Source organism: Telopea speciosissima, chromosome 6 (assembly GCF_018873765.1).
Source record: "Telopea speciosissima isolate NSW1024214 ecotype Mountain lineage chromosome 6, Tspe_v1, whole genome shotgun sequence".
In the NCBI taxonomy this organism is placed as follows: domain Eukaryota; kingdom Viridiplantae; phylum Streptophyta; class Magnoliopsida; order Proteales; family Proteaceae; genus Telopea; species Telopea speciosissima.
The window spans coordinates 29,325,206-29,346,946 of record NC_057921.1 but is presented as its reverse complement, the minus strand read 5'-3'; the positions used below and the strand labels follow the sequence as shown (position 1 = coordinate 29,346,946).

The 21,741-nt window shown below is 42.4% G+C and overlaps 1 non-coding gene across 1 annotated transcript; it reads left to right on the top strand.

The window, feature by feature from the left end:
• Positions 1-341: 341 nt before the first annotated feature.
• Positions 342-448, top strand: LOC122666392. Its single transcript, XR_006333584.1, has one exon. It is a non-coding gene; the product is annotated as a small nucleolar RNA R71 (small nucleolar RNA).
• The last annotated feature ends 21,293 nt before the right edge of the window (positions 449-21,741 follow it).

Here is a 21,741-nt window from a genome sequence, read left to right as displayed (position 1 = left end):
CCAGGGGTTTGGCACCAACTGCATACCGACAGATGGTTGACCTGGTTGACCGGATTAACTGGTATAGACTCTTTAAGAACTATGGACTCCAACCGTTTTATGAGGCTGTCAAGTTTGGCCTCCTTGGCTGGCATACCCTCAATGAGATACCCCTTAGTGGTCCTTTCAGCCTCTTGGGAAGATTCCCATTCCCTAGTCTTATCAGTCAAGTTGGTTAAGAAGTCCATGCATCATTCTCCTCAGAAAAAGAAGTAAAGCCTACTGGACACATAGACTCTACAAGTTGTTTGGTCTGATAATCAATACCCTCATAAATAATTTGGCATAGCTGCCACAAGTAAAAACCATGGTGAGGGCATTCTAAAAGGAGGTCCTTTAATCTTTCCATGAATTTAGAAAAGGACTCATATGGTTTCTGCCTAAATTGGAGGATATCACTTTTAAGCTTATTGGTCTTGTGAAGATGGAAGAATTTTCTCAAAAAGACAATGATGAACAAAACCCATGTATTAATGGAGTTTGTTGGCAGTCCATAGAGCCACTTCTTGGCCTAGTCTTTCAGGGCAAAGGATATAAACTTAAGCCTCACTACATCATCAATCAAATTCTGGACCTTAATTAGAACACAGACCTCCTCAAATTCCCTAAGGAAGAGATATGCATCCTCATTAGCCATCCCATAGAAATGGGGTAGCATGCTGATGAAGTTGGTCTTGAGTTCATAGTTATTCCCTGTAACAACAGGCAGACTAATGCATGAGGGCTATGTAGCCCTGGTGGGGTAAAAGCTATCCTTAAGAGTCTTGGGTTGTTGGTCACCCATGATCAAAGGTGGTAGAAAAGGTGGTCTTCTAATAAGATGATTACTTGAATCACGAGTCCACACCTAGCCACCTAAACAGATATGAGGTCTCCTTTAGAAAAACTAAAGAAAAATAAAACACTTAAAAAAAAAAAAATAGAAACAAGAGGGAGCCCAAGGTAGATAGTGCATTTCTATCCCTCAAAAAGCGAAACAATGGTTCAAAAGTTGTAAGGATGCCATATAGGTTGACAGCAAGGGAACCCGTATAGTCTTCTATAGCCACCTACGTGCAACTCCAATATGGATTCTGATGTAGAATGGAGGTCTACTATACGTTTATGTTTCCAATACTCTCACTATGTCGCTTTTCTGTTATCAAGAGTGGTCACCTCCAAAGATAAGTCACATGTCAATCCACCCAACCAAGTCAAGATGTAGCGTCATAGGTAACTTAATCCTAAGAGGGACACCAAAAGATGGAGGGTTGAAACATATGAAAGACTTTAGATTGGGCGCACACTATTTGAAATAGAAGAGAAACAAGAAGAGGTTTTCAAAAACTGATTTTTTTTTTTTTCAAAAAAAAGAAGAGAAAATAATAAACTAAAACACTTCAAACTACTTAAAAATCAGATAAATAAAATGGACAATAATCTCCCCAGCAACGGTGCCAAAAACTTGTTTGAGTTAAAATAAAATCGTAAGCGTACGGGTCAATCGTAGCTACGAGTCGAACACGAGGAGATATACGCCACTCTATTTAACTAACCTAAAAGTAATGCAAAGTGAACCAAATTAAAGTGTTAAATTAAACTAATTAAACTAACAAAAATCAATGCATCCTAACTCATAAGTATCTAACAAAATTAAGGGATTAAATCGGCATCCTAACACATGAGCATCTAACCTATCAAGCTAAAGCGAATTGAAAGGAATAAAAATGCAGCCACACATGCTAACCATATAAAAAGAAATAAGGGAATAAAAATGCATCCATAAACCACAACCATATAAAATTAAAATAAAAGAAATAGAGGGGGAAGAAGAAGAAGATAAAGAGAGATAGAGGAGATGGAGAATGAGATTGAGAGTTTAGATAGTAAAACCTGGATGTGCTTGCATGAATGTAATTGAAAAACTTGAATACTTGCATAAACTTACCATGGCCTCCTCTTCTAAATCTTCAAGTCTTGTCATCAACTTAAGAACTTAGACTAGAAGGCTTAAAACCTAAACTAGAATTAAGAAATTACAACCCAATTGAAGACTTAAATTGAAATTAAAGCATAAACTAAACCTATTATAACCATTAACTAAAAATCATAAAAGCAAATTAGAACTTAGAAAAGCCAAAAATCACAAATTAGAAGGAGAAGAAGAGAAGAAATTTCAATAAGTGAATGAGCAATTTTTACAAGAGAGGTAGGGGGTATTTATAGGTGGAAGAGAGGAGAAGAGAGAAGATGGAAGTGTAGGAGAAATATTCCCTAAGAAAAGAGAATATTCTCTTCTCTTTCCTCTTTTACAATGCCTTGAATCCTAAGAAAAAAAGAAAAAAAAAATAGAAAGAAGAAAAAGAGAAGATTGTTTACATAGACCTTCTATTTCTAGAAAAGTAAACTTTCAATTCTAACAAGTGCTTCATTTTCTTTGTAGATATCTTCTCCAAGCAATAAAATCAAAGCATCTTTGATTTTTCAACCTTTCATAGATGAGAAAATATAAATCTATCCCAAGTAGAATTCCAGAAGTGCCCTTGAGAAGTTGGAGGAGAGAGAGAGAGTAAGGGTGATAACTAGGATTCCTTCAAGAATAAATAAAATACCCATTCTGTCCTTCAAAAAACGTGGAGCATGGGGTGCTTATATAAGCCTCACCATTGTGTTCCTTGCGAAAAATCACCCAAAATAGACCCAAATTTCGTCCAATTCGAAGTTGGGGAGCCCAAGATATCTCAAGTTGAAGTTGGACTGTCCAGAGCCTTTCAAATGGAATCTTTCGGGTACAGTAAAGTAACTTCTGATAGTTGAGTTAAGGCCCCTAGAATCCGAACTTCCGCTTCACTTTGTCCCCGTCCGACTGTCAATAATTATAAATAAACCCCTACAGACCATTTTCGCGCGTCGTTACGAAAACGTCCCAACTTCTTCATTTCAACTCGGAATCAAGTGCCGTTTGAACCGTTGTGAAGCTGACTCGATGGGCTATGCATCCATACTATTAACACCTCTAGAAAGCTTATAAACATCTTCTTAGCATCATCTCCTCTATTTTCACAATAATTCACCTAAACCCTGAAAAGCACAAGAAAGCACCGAGTAACTCTGTCCAATGTGGTAAAATATATGCTTTATGCCCTAAGATTTCACACATAAATGTGCTCATCATATACTACCATTCATCCGGTTCCGTCTGGAATGGTCAGAATTGGAGCTGTTACCAACCGGTTCCTTAATTCTTGGAAGCTTTTCTCGTATGCTTCATTCCACTCAAACTTGGCGCCCTTCTTCGTAAGCTTTGTCATGGGTGCCAAAATGCGTGAGAAATTCTCGATAAATCGTCGATAATATCCGACCAATCCTAAGAAACTTCGAATCTCAGTGGTACTCTTCGGAGTCTCCCACTCGAGAACCACTTTCACCTTGCCTAGGTCTACTTTAATGCCGTCTTTGGTGATGATGTGCCCCTGGAATCCAATTTGGTGAAGCCATAATTCACATTTACTGAACTTGGCATAGAGCTGGTGTTCCTGCAACTGCTGCAACACAAAGGTAAGGTGTTGAGGGTGCTCTTCCTCACTTTTGAAGTACACCAGGTTGTCATCAATGAATACAATGACAAACTTATCCAATACATCATGGAATATTCTATTCATCATATCCATGAATGTTGTGGGGGCGTTGGTTAATTCGAACGATAGAACTAAAAATTCATAGTGTCCGTATCGGGTTCAAAATGCCATTTTATGAATGTCATCACTTTTGATCTTCAGTTGATAGTATGCCGACCTCCAATCAATCTTGGAGAAAACTCTTGCCCCTTGTAGCTAATCGAATAGGTCTTCAATATGTGGTAACAGGTACCAATTCTTAATGGTCAGCTTGTCTAGCTCGCGGTAGTCGATACACAGTCGCAAGCTACCATCTTTCTTCTTTATGAACAACACGGGCTCTCCCCAGGGTTATACACTGGGTCGTATAAATTCCTTCTTTAGCAGGTCTTGAAGTTGGGCCTGCAATTCTTTTAGTTCGATAGGTGTCATTTGATATGGTGCCTTGGATACCAATGCTGTACCAGGAATCAGATTGATTACAAACTCTGTTTCGCGGTCCGACGCCTGCTGAGTCAGATCTTCTGGAAATACATCAGAAAATTCTCTGAGGATGTGGAGTTCCTCCAAGGGTTTTATCTTCACCTCCGTGTCTATCACAGTGGCCAAAAAGTCTTGGCATCCTTCTTCTAGTAACTTCTGCGCCTGGAGTGCGGATACTGTTATCCTTCAGGATTTCCTCCTTTGTTCACTTTGATAGGTGAAATCTGACCCATCTTCCAGTTTAAAATTTATCTTCTTTTTCACACACATGACGTTTGCACCGCAGGCAGATAACCAGTCCATACCTAATATTACATCAAAATCTTTCATATCGATCTTTATCAATTGTGCGGCTAAATTCTTCCCACAAATCTCTATTTGATAGGGGTCATATACTTCTTTCAAACTCACGTCGCTACCTGTCTGTGTGCTGACTACTAACTCATGGCCGATGTCTCTCGATTGGTCTTTCATCCTGCTCACAAAAATGGTGGAAACGAAGGAGTAGGATGCGCCCGAGTCAAATAATATGAGTGCGGGTATGGTTGAGACAATCAGGGTACCTAGGGTTTGCATGTAGTTTAGGTTACTTGAAGTAAGCCGGTCATTCCCTATAATTTAGTAGTGTTTAGTAGACTTACCTGTCAATACATCAGGGTTCGCCTCAGCTTCTTCGTTTGTCATTACAAACACTTTTCCTCGCATCCGATTGTCCTGTGGCTAGAATGGCCTAGCGTAGGGCTGGTTGGGCGAGTTGTTGCTGTACCCATGTGATTTGCATTCTCTAGCCATATGCCCCTCCTTATTACACAAGTAGCACTTAAAGGGTGGAGCGGCAAGTGAGGAGGCTTGGCTTACTGTACTCGGGGCTGGTCGGGCTGCTGTGGTTGCTGTTGTTATCTGACTCATAGTAGGTTGAGTAGGTCAACTGGAAGTGGGGCAAAAAGGGTTTTGACCCACGTTCGTACGTTACTTACTATCTTTTGGGAGCTGAGAAGGGAGGTCCAGTCATAAACCTCCTGTATCTTCTACTTCAGGTGATGCTCTACCATACACGGAACCCAGCTGATGGGAACCTTCCTTATGGGAGGTTCCTCACTTTGGTCTTCTAGTATTTTGGGGTTCCATTGGAGGGAGAGTATGTTGAGAGGGACAGGTCTAGGCCCATTGACAAGACATCCATTCTGAAGATGAAGGTGCCTAGAGAGGATCCACCAGAGGAGGAGGAGTAGATGATGCCTGGAGATGAGGTGCAGGGTGAGGAGCATGGTGATGATGTGCACGATGAGGAGGTACAGGGGATGGAGCAGGGAGACATTGAGGGAGACACCCAGGGCTTACATGCAGAGGAGCAGGGCACAGGTCAGGGTGACTTTAAGGGCTTTGACAGATAGTACACTGACTTACCTTCCTATGAGGCGATAGGTGCCACTAGTTCTTAGGTGCCAAGGCCTTCCGAGTGGGCACAGATGATGACACACTTCCAGAGTCTCAGTACCCAGCTTTCAGATTTGGGATCCAGGATGGACCAGGGCTTCTCTTCCTTGGGGAGTAGAGTGAGTTCTGTGGAGCAGCGTCTGGACTTCTGGGACAGGTTCTATAGAGTTGACTCTCGCCAGTCTCAGCCTCCACCTAGTGACTTGCCTCCGACTGAGTAGCTCCAGTACAGCTTCAGACATTTATGCTAAGTGGTTATGATTACCCCTTTTGTTTTCTATGCTTAGCTTATGTACTTTTTTTTTTCTTTTGAGAAGTACTTAGTTTAGTGTGTTCTCTCTTTTTTGTTTTTTTGTTAGTTCATGTACTTGTTGAATTGCAGTTCTTGCAATCAAACTTATGTAATTATTGTTAATTTAATGAAAATCTTACTTCTTTATTTAATTGGATCTACCTCCCTTGTAGCTTTTATTTGTTACATGTTTTATTGTTTATAAATCATTAACCCTAATCTGCACTCCATGAATGTAAGAAGAGCCTCACGCTCTGATACCAAGCTCTGTCACACCCCAAACCATCCCTTGAGAGGATTTGGTAAGTGACCCGAATTGTAGAACGGCAATCCGTCAAATCCCACGGATCTAGAAGCAGTGTTTACATTCATGGAACAACATTCATCACTTTACCATAAGCAAGATCAGAGTGTCGCAAAACATCTACAAATTTCAATAATAAATGAAAGCATAGTGATACGGGAAATGATGATGATATATACATAAGAAAGTTTGTACATTTCCCTGCAACCCACAAACATAGAAACAAAGCTGATAAAAACAAATTACATACATAAATATATATAGGGTGAGCATACTCAACCCCAAAAAAAAAAAAGTAAAAAGAAACTACAACTGATCCACACTCATCACGGGGCTAAACTCCTAACAAAAGCCAAAAGGAGTCCCCAAGACAAAAGCATCAAAACATCACGTGCACTCTTCAACGGTCCTCGTCAATGACCATCGAGAATGTACGTAGGATCTGTATGACCTCCGTTGGCGTCCACACCAACATCATCATAATAACCAGGACTCTCCTCCTCAAGATGAGTCGCTATGCCACACTGGCATCGACCTATAAGATCATCTAAGAAAAACATGTATAATAGAGTGTGAGCCCCACTAAGCTCATGAGCAAAATATATCATCATGCATGCACATGCATGTCACAATTTACATTCCACATGATCTCCATGATATGCAAGTCTAGATTCATTATTAGCCACCTAACAATATAACTAAGTCAGGTCAGTGCTGCTACAATCCCCAATACATGTATCCCTGGTGTAGGTTTGATTACCTCTTCCCACGATACACCCATTGAGTCATCAGAGAGGACCAGTCAACCCCTGCATTCGTTCACCAAGGTCGGCCCGACCAGCCCTCTATGATTAACCCGTGGGACAATCCATTTCTTTTCTGGCTTATAGCCCATATGCACCATTCTGGTGTTCTTTCATTCATGCACCATTCCAGTGTTCTATTCATTCATTGTTTCTTTTCTCATTTTTTTTATGGTCGCCCCCCACAGGCATCCAACACCTTAACCCCTATTGGTAAGGGTGCGTAGCACGGGTGATGAAACTCTAACCCTATGTCTATATGGCATCGTATGAGTTAGGCGGTGTCAACCATATCCCATACTACGGGCTACCACAAGCCTCATTTCCAAGCCGACTACGGTATCTAGTCTAACATTCACAATCATCATATGGAATTCATAGTGTTGATCAATTGTCAATCATTATGCAGTGATTTGAGTAGTTTAAACAGAAATAAATAGCACAACATATATAATTTCAATTTCTTAGTTGCCGGCATAGATTACAATTACATATACACACATGATAGTACTATTCACTCACCTGAGTCTGGTTCTAGGTACTCAGTTGCAAAGTCAGTTCCCACAGCAGTTTGATAGTGGTCCTCAAGCACGGTACCAAGTCCTAGATATAAATCAGAAGTTGTCATGTTAGGTTTTCAATTTATCTCAGGTAGTCCTAGGGTTAACCTAACTCACTGGGTTGACCCGGTGTTCAGTTGGTTCTTACTTGGAACTCTCTGGGACTTGCACTGGGCCTTGGGTCCATGTCCTGGTGCATTGTCCAGAGTCTATGGCATAGGGGTAAAATGGCCATTATCAGTGATTGCACCTGACCCTAGGTCAGATTGGGCTCATAGTGCTGTCCACTGCTTGCCTGTGCTGTAGGACCAAGCACAACAAGGTTTCCTTCACCTGTGGGGCCCACTAGGGTTCCAAAGTGTTCCCTTGGCAAGGACAGATGTGGGGAAGGGCATTTATGTCATTTCCCAACCTCCCACAGTGTCATAGGGTCATTGGGTAAGGTTCCCCAAAGCCAGATCAGCTTTACAATGAATTTCCATTCACTGGGCGATGTCTGCATCGCCCAGAGGCTGTAATCGACATTTGGGCTGAGTTCCCAAGGTTGGGCCCTGTGGGCTGAGGTTAGACTTGATCCTTTGCATGTTAGGGGGGTTAGGTAGCCCCTGTGGTGACCTTCAATTTGATCCTAATGGATCCTCCACTGGGCCCACCATCAGGCTGCCAATGGCTGCCTAGACAGCCCAATGAATAGTATCATAGGGTTTTCTTTAAGTTTGGATCTCAGTCTTAGCCATATGTAGGGCTGGAAATGGCTGCAAAATAGGGTTTCATGGCTGCAACCACTTAGGGTTTGGTCACTGCAGCCATAGCCTGCATCTAGGGTTCAAATTAGTCAGCCAGAAGTGGATCTGGGCAGTGCAGCTGTGCACAGCCAGCTTCGGCTCCCATAAACAGCATATCAGCCCATTAAAATTCAATAAAAAGCACAGATATCCCATGCACTAGGCTTGCATGGCAGATCTGGAGCTGTTCTGGGCAAACCCTAGCTGTTCAGGGCTGCCTAAGGAGCAAGAACTCAATAAACACAGAGAAGAGATGGGGACAGCAGGTATAGGTATGCATGTTTATACCTGAGATGTACTTGGATGCCATAATAATCAAGCCTAGGTGTGTGTGTGTGCAGCTTCCCCTTCCTTCCTTCCTCTCTTTCTTCTTCTTCCTCTCTTCTTTCTCTTCTCTTTCTCTTCTTTTCCTCTCCACGAAATGAGCAGTAGTAAAGCCTTAAAATGAGCCTAAGGCTCAAGTATTTATAGGCCAGCCCATGATTAGGGTCTGTTTGGCCATGAAGGTCTCTTTTGAATATCAGTTTTTAAATTGTTTCAGGGTGATTCTGAGCACACTAGTGGGGTCCACAGTGAACTGAGGATATGAGGTGGTCTCTCAGACTTCCCTCTATCAGTGAAGGGTACCCATGTCCATATTGGGTGGTCCCTACAAATAAAAATCAATAAAATATACAGAATCATCCATTGGGTGATGTCACTGGGCCTTGCTGCATCGCCCAGTGCCATCACCCAGAGAATTTCGGCAAGCTAAAATTCAATGGGGCTTGCACAGGGGTTGACCCTTGGTCAGGGCATTGTCCCCACATACCACATAGGGGATTTTACACACTTTTGTAGAGGTGGGTCCCACTATTTGGGGAGGAGAGAGATTACCTGGGGTCCAGGTCATACATTAGGCTGTGAGCTGTGCAAGTGCAGGGGTCCACTATCCATCTTCTAACAGGCATAAAGGAGGACATGCATAGAGTCTCTTCATTAATCCATGTCACTGGAGTGATGCTCCACAGTGATCCTGGTTGCCTGATCAGGGGTTCCTATCCTTGAATCAAAATTCTAGCCAGTCAGGAGCAGGGTTTGACATCAATGTTAAGGAAGTACATCAACAACCCGGCACATGTGCTCTCTGCTAAACCCAAACAATTGGATGCGGATATGACCTATGAAGAACAGCCTACAGAGATATTGGACTAAAAAGAACATAACCTCCGTAACCGCACGGTCGCATTCGTTAAGGTTTGATGGGGAAACTATCCCATAAAGGAAGCATCGTGGGAACGGAAGAAATGCAGGAAAAGTATCCCCAACTCTTTGAACTACAAGATAAGCCAATTTTGAGGATGAAATTTTTGCAAGGTGGGGAGAAATGTCAAACCTACCCCTAACTGGCTGAAAAATTTTGAGTGAAGGATAGGAACCTGGCCAATCATCTAAACACACTATGGAGCATCACATTAGTAGCTGATCCCTTGGAGATGACCTTCTACATACCTGCCAGAAGGTGGATTGCAGCCCCATGCAGTTGCACTGCACACTGCTTAATGTACTGTCTAAACTCCAGGTATTCTCTCTCCTATCCATAAATGTGGGGCCCACACCTGGAAAGATGTGTATTAGACCCGGGGTGAGATGTGGGTGCAAGGCCCAAGCCTTGGACCAAGCCCCTGTGCAAGCACAGAGAGATTACAACCTTGTTGTATTCTCTGGGTGATGCACTGAGTGATTCACCAGTCGCCCAGTGAATCACCCAGAGTGGTTAAAATGATTTTTTTAACTCTAGACAAGTGGGGACCACCCATACAGACCAAGGACACCCTCTAGAGGTAGATGGGAGTCTTGGGAACCATTACCTACCCTTGGACCCCTGTGGACCCCACTAGAGTAGCTAAAATGGCCCTGAATCAATTTGAAAAACACATTCTTGACGATAGGGCTGGGTACCAAATAGATAGACCTTAAGTTGGGCTGGTCTATAAATAGGTAGACCCAAAGCAAAATTAAAGACCCTACACTATTCCAATCGTGGAAGAGAGAAGGGCGAGGAAAAAGAGAAGGAAAAGAGAGAGAGAAAGGGAGAAGAAGAGAGGGAGAAGAAGAAGGGAAGGAAGACGGGAGCCCTGCCCTGCCCCCAACTCAGTTCCAGCAGCTTACCCAGTCCATCTCAGGTATATACACCTACCCCTATATGCTACTGCTACTGTTCTCTGTTCTCTCCCATAGATCTCTGCTCTACTAAGGTGAAACTGGCCAAGGACAACCCAGAACACTTGGAGGCTGCCTTGTGCTGCCTCAGATCTGACTTGCAAACCTGTTGCATGGAAGAGATTTGAGTATTGTTCATGTGTTTAACCTGCTGATGAACATCTGAGACTGAGATCAATCTCTGTGCCAGACTGCACTGCCTTGTTGCACCCAGAATAGGCAGTCTGAGCTTGGATCTATGCATGCAAGGTAGCCCTTGCCTGGATCTTGTAGGGACAGCCTACTATCATGATTTCATAGGTGAAATAGTCCTAACATGGCTTTGAGCTGAGACACAGCTAGGCAGCTGTTCTCTGAGCTGGCTGGACAGCTCCTGGCTGCCAATGGTGGGCCCAGGCCATGATCCACATGGACCATTGGAATCCACTCTTCAGGGGGTCCACAACAACCCTACATGTATGGAGGATCAACCCAGGCACTTCCCATGCAAGAAAATCAAAGTTTTGGAGCCTATTCACGCTTCAAACAGGCTTTGGGCGATTGCCCTATTGCCAGAGAATGGAAATGGGCTGATTTGATGTCATGACTCTATGGGCCTTTACCAGTGGGCCATGTACAGTGTGAGGAGGTGGTAAATGATCAAAATACCCCTCTTCACATCTGTTCACTGATATTTATACCTTCGGTACCCAAGTGGGCCCCACAGGGCTTGGTAACCCTGCCAGTGATGGTCCAGCTGAACTACTGACCTAAGGACTGACTTGTGAGACTGTCGGGACCATGTACAAATTGTTACACTGGTAAATACTAGATTTGACCTGATCCACATCTCTAGATGATGCACCGAGATATGGGCCTGAAGGCCCAATATAAGACCCGGAGAATTCCTAGTGATACCAAACTGAACACCGAGTCAGACCAGTGAACCTAGAATAGCAGTAGGACACCCAAAACAGTTTTGACCAACTAAAAAATAGATTTTTGATTTATTACTTTAGGATTTGATCCTGCGTTCAAGGTGCACTGCCAGACATTGGCCGAAACTAAAACAGCAACTGAACCTGTAGAATCAGACCAAGGTGAGTGGAATGTCATCGTGTGTGTAGATGTAACATAATTAATATACTGAATTGAATCTTATCATAATAATGCTATGTTACATATTTAATTCATGAAATCTTGAAACCTCAAAACAACATTGTGTTGACTGCTGGAAATTATTGTTGAATACTATATGCTGAATGTGAATGCTAGATTAGATGTCGTAGCTGACTTAGAAATGAGGCCTGTGGTAGCCCGTAGAATGGGATACAGTTGACACCGCCCCACTCATATGATGCCATATAGACATGGGATTAGAGTTTCATCATTCGTGCTATGCACCCTTGCCAACAGGGGTTAAGGTGTTGGATGCCTGTGGGAGTGACCATATACATGAAAAAAGAAAAGAAAAAAAAAAAGAAATGAAAAGAAAAGAAAAAGAATATTACGACACCGAAAAGATGAATTATGGGCTATAAGCCAGAGAAAAGAAAAGAAAAGAAAAAGGGATGAATGCCTCACAAGTTAATCACAGAGGGTTGGTTGGGCTGACCTTGGTGAACAAATGCGGGAGCTGACTGGTCCTCTTCGACAACTTAATGGGTGTATCGCGAGAAGGGGTTAAAAGCCCGCACTAGGGATACATGTATTGGGGATTGTAGTAGCACTAACCTGCCTTAATTGTGATGTTAGGTGACTAATAAATAATTGGACTGCACCTCATGTAGGATCCATATAGTTGTGATTGCATATGCATGCATGATGATATGTTTCATTCATGGGCTCAGTGGAGCTCACACTCTGTTATACATGTTTTCTATTACATGAATCTGTAGGTAGATGTCACTGTGCCGGGGACGCTTATTACCTGGAGGAGAGCCATTGTGGTTATGACTATATTGGTGTGGACCCCGACGGAGGTCATACCGTTGATGCGAGTATTCTTAGTGGTTACTGAAGATGACCCATGAAGGGTGTTGCTATTGATGCTTTTTATCTTGGGGACTCCTTTTTGTTTTTGACACAAGTTTATCTCCATTTCTGCTTTAGATTTCTTCTCCTTTTTGGGTCTTGAGTTACCTCGCCCTGTGTATATTTTCTTTTGTTTTAGAAGATGTATATGGTAGTTACTATTGTTCTGTCTGTGGCAGTGAGAGAGGGAATGATCAAACACATTATTATATATATCATCATTTCCTGTACACTTACACTTCTTTTATATTTTAATGTAAATATAGTTTCTTGTAGCACTCTGAGTTTTACATGTTGTATTACAGTGGATGTGTGTCTGTGAATGGATTGACTGCTTCTAGATCCATGGGATTTGGCGGATTGCTGGCATGCAATTTAGATCACCCACCAAATCCTCCCAGGGGGTGGTTTGGGGTGTGACACATCTAACCCTAATCTAACAATTAATAAGAATGTCAACTCTAATATAACATGCATAGTGAGTATAACACATCAACATGTTAGGCATAATGCATGAATGGCTTTCAAATAGGCATGTGTGAAATGTTCCAAAAATTAAGTTCAAGTACCTAATCAACTCACCAAAGTTGTCATAGCTAAATGATCCTAAGGTTATGAGGGTGCGCACCCCTTCACAGAGGTGGTATATATCATGTGTAATGATGTTATAGATGTACATTAGCTTGAAAAAGGTCTGGAGTCAAAGGCCTAGGTCAAATCCTCAAAATAGCAGAAATTAAGTCCTTTGCGAATAGTCTCTGCAGTCTATGGACCCATCATCCATTGGCCTATGGTCTGTGTAGGGAGACCATAAAACCTGTAAAGATTCCATTCCTGATGTAGGATTGCAGACGATGTCTGCACAGTTTGCAACCATCGACCACACAAGCCAATTTTGTTGTTTTTTAGCAAGTGTCTGGGCTGAGGATGGCCTACAAGCATGGGGACATCAAGGGCTCAAAGGGGGACATCTCCTAGACTTCTAGGGTTGCTAATGGTCACAGGTTCTTGATCCAATTTGGGTTCAAATGCTGAATTAGGTTTCTACTAAGGTGCTCTAATGGTGGTTTGATCATTGGGGCTGGGAATCAATTGATTGGAGGTAACAATAGCTACTCCTAGCAATAAATTGAGTAACCCAATTATTGGAATCGAAAAGCCCTATAGTCTGAGCTATATTTGGAAATCTACAACTCAAAACTTAATTGAAGTCAAAGGAAATGGGCAGGAAGAGATAGCTTACAATGGGACATTGGCTAATATAGCAAGGGAGATGATCTTGAGCTTGGAAGTAGCTCCAACTCCTTCTCCACGAAATCATTGAGTAGGTGCATAATTGGGAATGGGACAACAAGATGAGTCTCTTCTTCCTTCTTTTCTTGCTCTCCATGTTCTCTCTTTTCTCTAGGGTTGGGAAATGAGTGAAATGAAGGGAGATTAGGGTTTTTACCAATTATAGGATGGTAGCACGAAGGGTTGTTTGGTTGGAATGGAGTTTTAAGCCCTAAAGGTGTTTAAAACACATCTAGGTCCAAATGGGCATTAGTCTAGGTGTGAGAGTGACTAGGATAGGTCAATTAGGTCTAAATCCACTTACAAATACGAAGTGTCACTTTCCAGGTTATACAATGAGGTGTCCATATTGAAAGATTCTGTTTCTGGGCATCTTAAGCCTCTGTGGACTGTGCCTGTAGATGATGTTTTGCATCGTTCATAGGGTCATCCGGCATGATCCGCAAGGACCAAATTTGTTTGAGCTTGGCTCCAAATGCAATAAGGTTTTCTCCGGGGCGTTTGTACAAGCAAGGGGGTATTAACTAGAGGATTATTATGACCTAAATGCATAAGTTACAAAGTCTAAATTCATTAAAATAGGCCATGGACTGTCATACCCCTAAACTTTTAGAAATTGCCTTGGCATGAAGCCCAGTCACTCTGCTACTGGTCCTACATACACAGTTCAGAAAAGGTCAAGTTAGGGTGTGATTGTAACGCCGAGCATATCAATTTTTTTAAGTTCAATCAACACTCTAAAAACACCCTTCGATGTCGACAGTACCCATACTCTATGTTGATGGATTCCATTTCAGTGTCGATCAATAATCGCTCGATGTCAATTATTGTAATTTCATAGTCAAGCCATTTTTCACATTCTTGGGCAGTCCGCACTGTGCTAGTGGGTCCTTGCCATCCTAACGCCACAACCTATACTATAGGATCATGATAGACTATTCTACGTTACACCCTCATTCACACATCATATTCTAAAATATCCAAGCATTGAATTGATCTAAAATCCTAAAAATGGATTAAAATATTATTGAATTGAAATTTTGAAAATATATTTACAAGGCTCAAAGGCTATAAATTGTTCATCATCGATACAATCTTAAAAAAAATAATAAAAATATAAAAATGGGAACTACTAGTGCCCATCACGCCCCTCCTTCTTGAACCCATTCTCCTCATCCACATCCTCATCCTCTTTGCTCTTGCTTTCTTCCAGCCCCTCATTGACGTCACCACAATATTTAACACTGGTTGGGTCATCTTTTTCTCAATACTAACCATGCAAGTACAATACTAGAAAGGGAACCAACTCACTAGCTGAGAACCCACTCACTCAAGGAGGCCATAAGCTCCTTTAGACCGGCGACCATCCCCAACAGGTTGTCGTATATTTAATTAGGGACCTGTACCATAAAAAAATAATGGTTAGATGTCAACAAAGAGCAAAGTTAAAACATTGAACAAGTTGGGATACTTATGAAGTCATACCCACATGGATGGCCAACAATGATCGAGCAAGGCCGAGGAATGGGTACCTCCTTACCCGAGCAGATAAATGGCCACCCTGACAATTAGAAGAATGCATCCAGCACCTTGTGCAAACACAAAGGTGCGGCAGATGACCTAGTCGGGGAAGCACCATCACCCTAATAAGATATCGCCACGGGAGGGGATCCGAAAGAGGTCTCCTGAGTTGACGGAATAGTAGTAGCATCCCTAGACTCATATGGCTCCACGTCAGTAGGAGCCTACAAATACATAAGCAAGTAAATTATCAGATAACCATGTCAAATTTAAAAAATCAATAAGAGAAGGAAAAGACTTACTCATGGACTAGATGGAGTTAGACGAAGACATGCCAGCTCCTTCATCTTATACTCACGATAGCATCCCCACAAGTTCATCTCCATAAAGGGTTGTTTTTCAATGCCCTTCATGAACCTGTTCATCTCCATCTTGGAGAGCCTCGCCAACTCCAGCATGAAATGGGGAGGCCGCTTAGGAATGCAAGGCCTCTCAATACTGGGCCATTGCTTAGAGGCCCTGTCGCTCAGGTACCAGGCGTACCCAAAAGGACCAACACTGAGGCATAAACCTCTTAACAGCCTCAAGTCAGGCTTGCACTCCCAACTCAAGTGTGCAAAGGGTTGCCTCACCACCTTCCATTCAAACACGGACAAGGTTAGTACCAAGGATAAAATATAAGGCACAAAAAATGTAAAGAAGCAAAAAGACGAAGAATGTATTGCTTCCTGAGGGGAGAGCAAGTTCAGCATCTCCCTCACCGTCGACACTGGGACCACCCTCTCCTTAAGTCGGATATTCTCAGATAGCCACATCCCTACCCTCTAGAAAAAAGTCTCATCCTATGTTGTCACACCCCAAACCACCCCATGGGAGAATTAGGTAGGTGACCCAAATTGCACTGTAGCTATTCGCCAAATCCCATTGATTTAGAAGCAGTTAATCCATTCACAGACACACATCCACCATAGTACATAATGTAAAACTCAAAGTGCTGTGGAAAACTATATTTACATTAAAACATTTAAAGAGAGTAGTGGAACCAGAAAAGAAAATATATACAGTATATTGTTTGTTCATTCCCTCTCTCACTTCCATAGAAAGAGTAGTACCTACCTCTACCATATACAACTCTTAAACAAAAGAATATATATAGGGCAGGGTAACCCAAGCCCCAAAAAGAAAGCTGTAAAATAAAATGAGGAAAAACTCCAACAAAAACAAAAGGAGTCCCCAAAGACAAAAAGAGTCAGCAACAACACCTTTCACGGGACATCCTTAGCTATCATAGAAAACACTCGCACAAACGGTATGACCTTCGTCCGGGTCCATACCAATACCATCATAACCACCATAGCTCACCTCTGGGTGATAAGTCTCCCCACCACATTAACATCCACCTTTAGGATCATCTAATAGAAAAATATATATAACAGAGTGTGAGCTCCTCTGAGCCCGTAAATGAAATACATCACCATGCATGCATATGCAATCACAACCATATGAGTCCTACATGAGGTGCAGCTCATTTTATTTATTAGTCACCTAACATCACAACTAAGGTGGGTTAGTGCTACTACAATCCCCAATACATGTATCCCTAGTGTGGCCTTTTAACCCCTTTTCACGATATACCCATTGAGTTATCGGAGAGGACCGATCAGCTCCCGCATCGGTCACCAAGGTTAGCCCGACCAGCCCTCTAGGATTAACCTATGAGGCATCCATCCTTTCTCTCATATCACATTTCTTTTCTGGCTTATAGTCCATAATCACCTTTTCAGTGCAATAACATTTCTTTTTTCTTTCCTTTTCTTTTCTTTTCTCATTCATATGGTCACTCCCACAGGCATCCAACACCTTAACTCCTGTTGGCAAGGGTGCGTAGCACGGGTGGTGAATCTCTAGCCCAATGCATCCATATGGCATCATATGAGTCGAGTGGTGTCAACCCCATCCCATTCTATGGGCTACCATAGGCCTCATTTTCAAGCCAGCTATGACATCTAGTCTAATAATTCACATAGAGCATTCAATGTTCATTCACAAATTTCAGCAGTCAACATATCTTTGTTTCAGATTTCAATATTTATGAAATAAGTAAACAACATAATATTATTATATAAAATTTCATTTTAGCATATTAGTTATGTTACATTTACACACATGGTGTAATTTCACTCACCTTGTTCTGGTCCTACTGGTTCAGCTGTTGGTTCAGTTTCGACCGGTGTCTGGTTGTGCACCTCGAGCACGGGATCAATTCCTAATTTATTTAAATAAAAAATGTGTGTCAATTTATATTTTAAGCTATTTTGATAACTTAATGTTGGTTTAGGCTCACTGGTCTGACTCGGTGTTTAATTTGGTGTTACTTGGAATTCTCCGGGTCTTGTACTGGGTTTTTGGGTCCATGTCCTGGTGCATCATCCAGATATGTTGAATCAAATTTGATTTGGTACATAGCAGTATGGTCAATTGTACAAGTCAAACCCTGCTCCTGACTGACTGAAATTTTGATTGAAGGATAGGAACCCCTAACCTGGCACCCAAGCACATTGTGCAGTATCACTCCAGTGATTAAAATTGATATGGAAACCCTGAGGATGACCTCCTACATGTCTATCAGTAGATGCATCACTGACCCTTGCAACTACACAGCTCACAGTATAATGTATTACCTGGACTCTAGATATTCTCTCTCCTCTTCATAACTGTGGGTCCCACCCCTAGAAATGTGTGTAAAGGACCCTAAATGACATGTGGGTACAAGACCCTAACCCTAGGTCAAACCCTTGTGCAAGCCCACAGAGTTTCAGCCTTGCTGACATCTTTGGGCGATGCAGACATCACCCAGAGACATCGCCTAGAGTGCAGAACAACGTTATTTTAAGGATTTAAATTATGGGGACCACCCATATCAGACATGGGCACCCTCCATAGGTTGAGGGGAGTCTGAGGGACCACCTCATACCCTTGGTTCACTGTGGACCCTACCTGTGTACCCAGAATGGCTGAAAATGCAGTCAAAAATGCATTCTGGAAACAGGTCTTAGCAGCTAAACAGGCCCTAGTCATGGGTTGGGCTATATATACCAGTGCCTTGGGTCCATTTAAACCCTTGGCTACTATTCAAATCGTTGGAGAAGGGAGAGGAAAGAAAAGAGAGAAAAGAGAGGAAAAAGAAGAAGGAAAGGAAGGAGAAGAAGAGGAGAAGCAGCCCTACACCCCCTTGGCCTGATTTCGTGCCTCCTCAGCTCAGCTCAGGTATAAACATATGTGCACATACTTGCTGCCCTCTTTGAATCTCTGTGTTTTACTTGGTTTCTCGCCATTGGTAGCCCAGAATAGCTGGGGGCTGCCATGTACCATCCCAGATCTACCATGCTAACATGAAGCATGGAAGATTTGGGGTTTTTATGATGTTTTTCACATCTGCTCTTGCATTTGGAACCGAAACTAGATCTGTGCCTGGCTGCATTGCTATGTTACACTGAGAATTGGCTGTTTGGAACTGTGATTGCAATTCCTGGCTGCATGGGACCTAGCCCTAGGTGGTAGCAGGCTTGGATTACTATTTTACACTTGAATCCAACTTTGTATGTAGTCAAAATAGTGATTTGTAACTGAGGAAATCGTGGGTTACTATTGATTGGGCTGTCTGTGCAACTTCTGGCAGCCCAGTGGTGGGCCCAATTGAATATCCATAGGGAGCAGTGCAAAGTATGCCCCTGGGGGTCCAAGATGACCTAACATGCATGGGGAGGAGACAATGCATTGCCCATGGTTCAAAACCTTGGAATCTCAGCCTAATTCCGATTTTGCAATCTCTAGGCGATGCAGACATCACCCAGTGAAGGAAACTTTGCTGTTTTGATGCTCTGACCTGGGGATCCTCACCCTAGGGACATGATTCAATGTTGGGAGGTGGAAAATGACTTGAATGCCCCTCCCCACATTTTTCCATGTGTGTAAATGCTTTAGGAACTCAAGTGGGCCCCGCAGGACTTAGAAACCCTGACTATGATGGTCCTGCAACACTATCAAGTTGGGGACAGCACTGTAAGGCTAATGTGACCTAGGAACATGTACTAATATAGAAAATGACAATTCTACCCCTAGGACACCAACTCTGGATGATGCACCGGGACCAATTCTACCCCTAAGGCCTAGTGTAAGGCCCAGAGAATTCCAAGTGATGACCAACTGTACACCGGGTCAACCTAGTGAGGTTAGATCAACCCTAGGACATCCAAAAATAGTTTGGAATATTAAAATGATAATTTCTGACTTATATCTAGGATTTGATCCCATGCTCGAGGCCTATAGCCAGACTTCAGTCGAAACTGAATTTGCAACTGAGTTCTTAGAACCAGACCCAAGTTAGTGGAATATTATCGTGTATGTATGTGTAACAGTATTATTATGCCCGCAATTAATTTCTTTAATTTATAATGCTGTGTTACTTAAATTCAATGCAATTACTCAAAGCTGTTATACATCGTATATCAATGATAAACTCTATGATTATATCATGATGACTGTGAATGTTAGAATAGATGCCGTAGTCGAATTGGAAACGAGGCCGGTGGTAGCCCGTAGTATGGGATATGATTGATACTGCCCGACTCGTACGATGCCATACAGACATGGGGTTAGAGTTTCATTACCCGTGCTGCGCACCCTTGCCAACGGGGGTTAAGGTGTTGGATAACTATAAGGACTACCATAAAACCCTAGAGGCATTTATGCCGGGAAGCCTCAGCACAGATGGGATGCCCCAGGGAAAATATGCTAGGAAGCTTTGGGCTAGAAGATTGGGAAGCACCAGTAGGTGAATTTTTATGGCCAAGTGCCAAATACAGATGACCCTCGGTCTTAACCGAGAAGCACCGAAAATGTGAGTATATATTGAGTCAGTTACCTCACGAGAGTTAATCTAGAGGATCGGTCGGGCTGTCCTGGGTAGGGAGATGTTGGGGCCAGCGGATTCTCTCTGACAACTCAATGGGTGTATCGCGGGAAGGGGTAACCAAGCCCATACCAGGGATATATGTAATGGGGATTGTAGTAGCACTAACCTGACTTAGCTGTATTGTTAAGTGGCTAATTAAATAATCTGGACTTGCATAACATACAAGAACATGTGGATTGTGGTTGCGTATGCATGCATGATGATATGTTTTATTCACGGGCTCAGTGGGGCTCAAACTCTGTTATATATGTTTTTCTTTAGATGATTGTGCAGATAGATGCCACTATGGCATGGAGACTCGTTATGAGGAGGAGAGCCCTTGTGATTATGATGCTATTGGTATGGACTCCAACGGAGGTCATGCCGATGATGCACACGTTCTCAATGGTCATTGATAAAGACCAGTGATGGGTGCACTTGATGCTTTTTGTCTTGGGGACTCCATTTTGTTTTTGATTGGAGTTTATCCCCGTCTCTGTTTCTGGTTTAGTTTGTAGTTTTCCCTTCTTTTTTAGGGTTGAGTTATCTCACCCTGTATATATATATATGTATGTATTTCTTTTTAGCTTTTGTCAGCTTTATCTTTCTATTGTGAGTTGCATCTAGGAGGGAATGTTTCAGAACTCATTATGCACATATTTATATATATCATCATTATTCCCGTATTGCTACGCATATCTGTAGCACTCTGATCTTACTTGTAGTAATGTTACGAATGTGGGACCGTGAATGTATTAACTGGTTCTAGATCTGTGGGATTCGGCGGATTGCAATTACGTAATTCGGGGCACCTACCTAATCCTCCCAGGGGGTGGTTTGGGGTGTGACAGAGCTTGGTATCAGAGCGAGAGGCTCTTCTTACATTCACGGGATGCAGATTAGGTCTAATAAACTACCAACATTAAAACATGTAATAATTAAAAGCTACAAGGGAGGTAGATGTAATTAAATAAAAGATGCATAATTCCATTAACATAAAGATAACTGTGGCCGAGCCATTACATAAGCTTTGATTGAAAGTGCTAACTTCAAATATATACATAAGATGACAACCAAAAAAACTACATACATCTCGAACAAAAAAAAGTACATAAGCTTAAAAAAAAAAAAAAAAAGAGGGCTAAAGTAAGATGAGGTAAGTTTGGACCACGTAACAGAAAAGTCAGAGGTTTGCTGGAAGAACTACTCTAGTGGAGGCAAGTCGCCTGATGGAGGCTGAGACTGGCGTGAGTCAACATGGTAGAACCTGTCCCAAAAGTCTAAGAGCTGCTCAACAGATCCTACCCTACTCCCCGGTGATGAGAAGCCCTGATCCATCCTAGTCGCCATGTCAGTGAGCTGAGTACTCAGACCCTGGAATTGAGACATCATTTGTGCCCACTCAGATGGCTTTGGAACATGTGAGCTAGTGCCACCTGTCACCTTATATGGGGGCAAG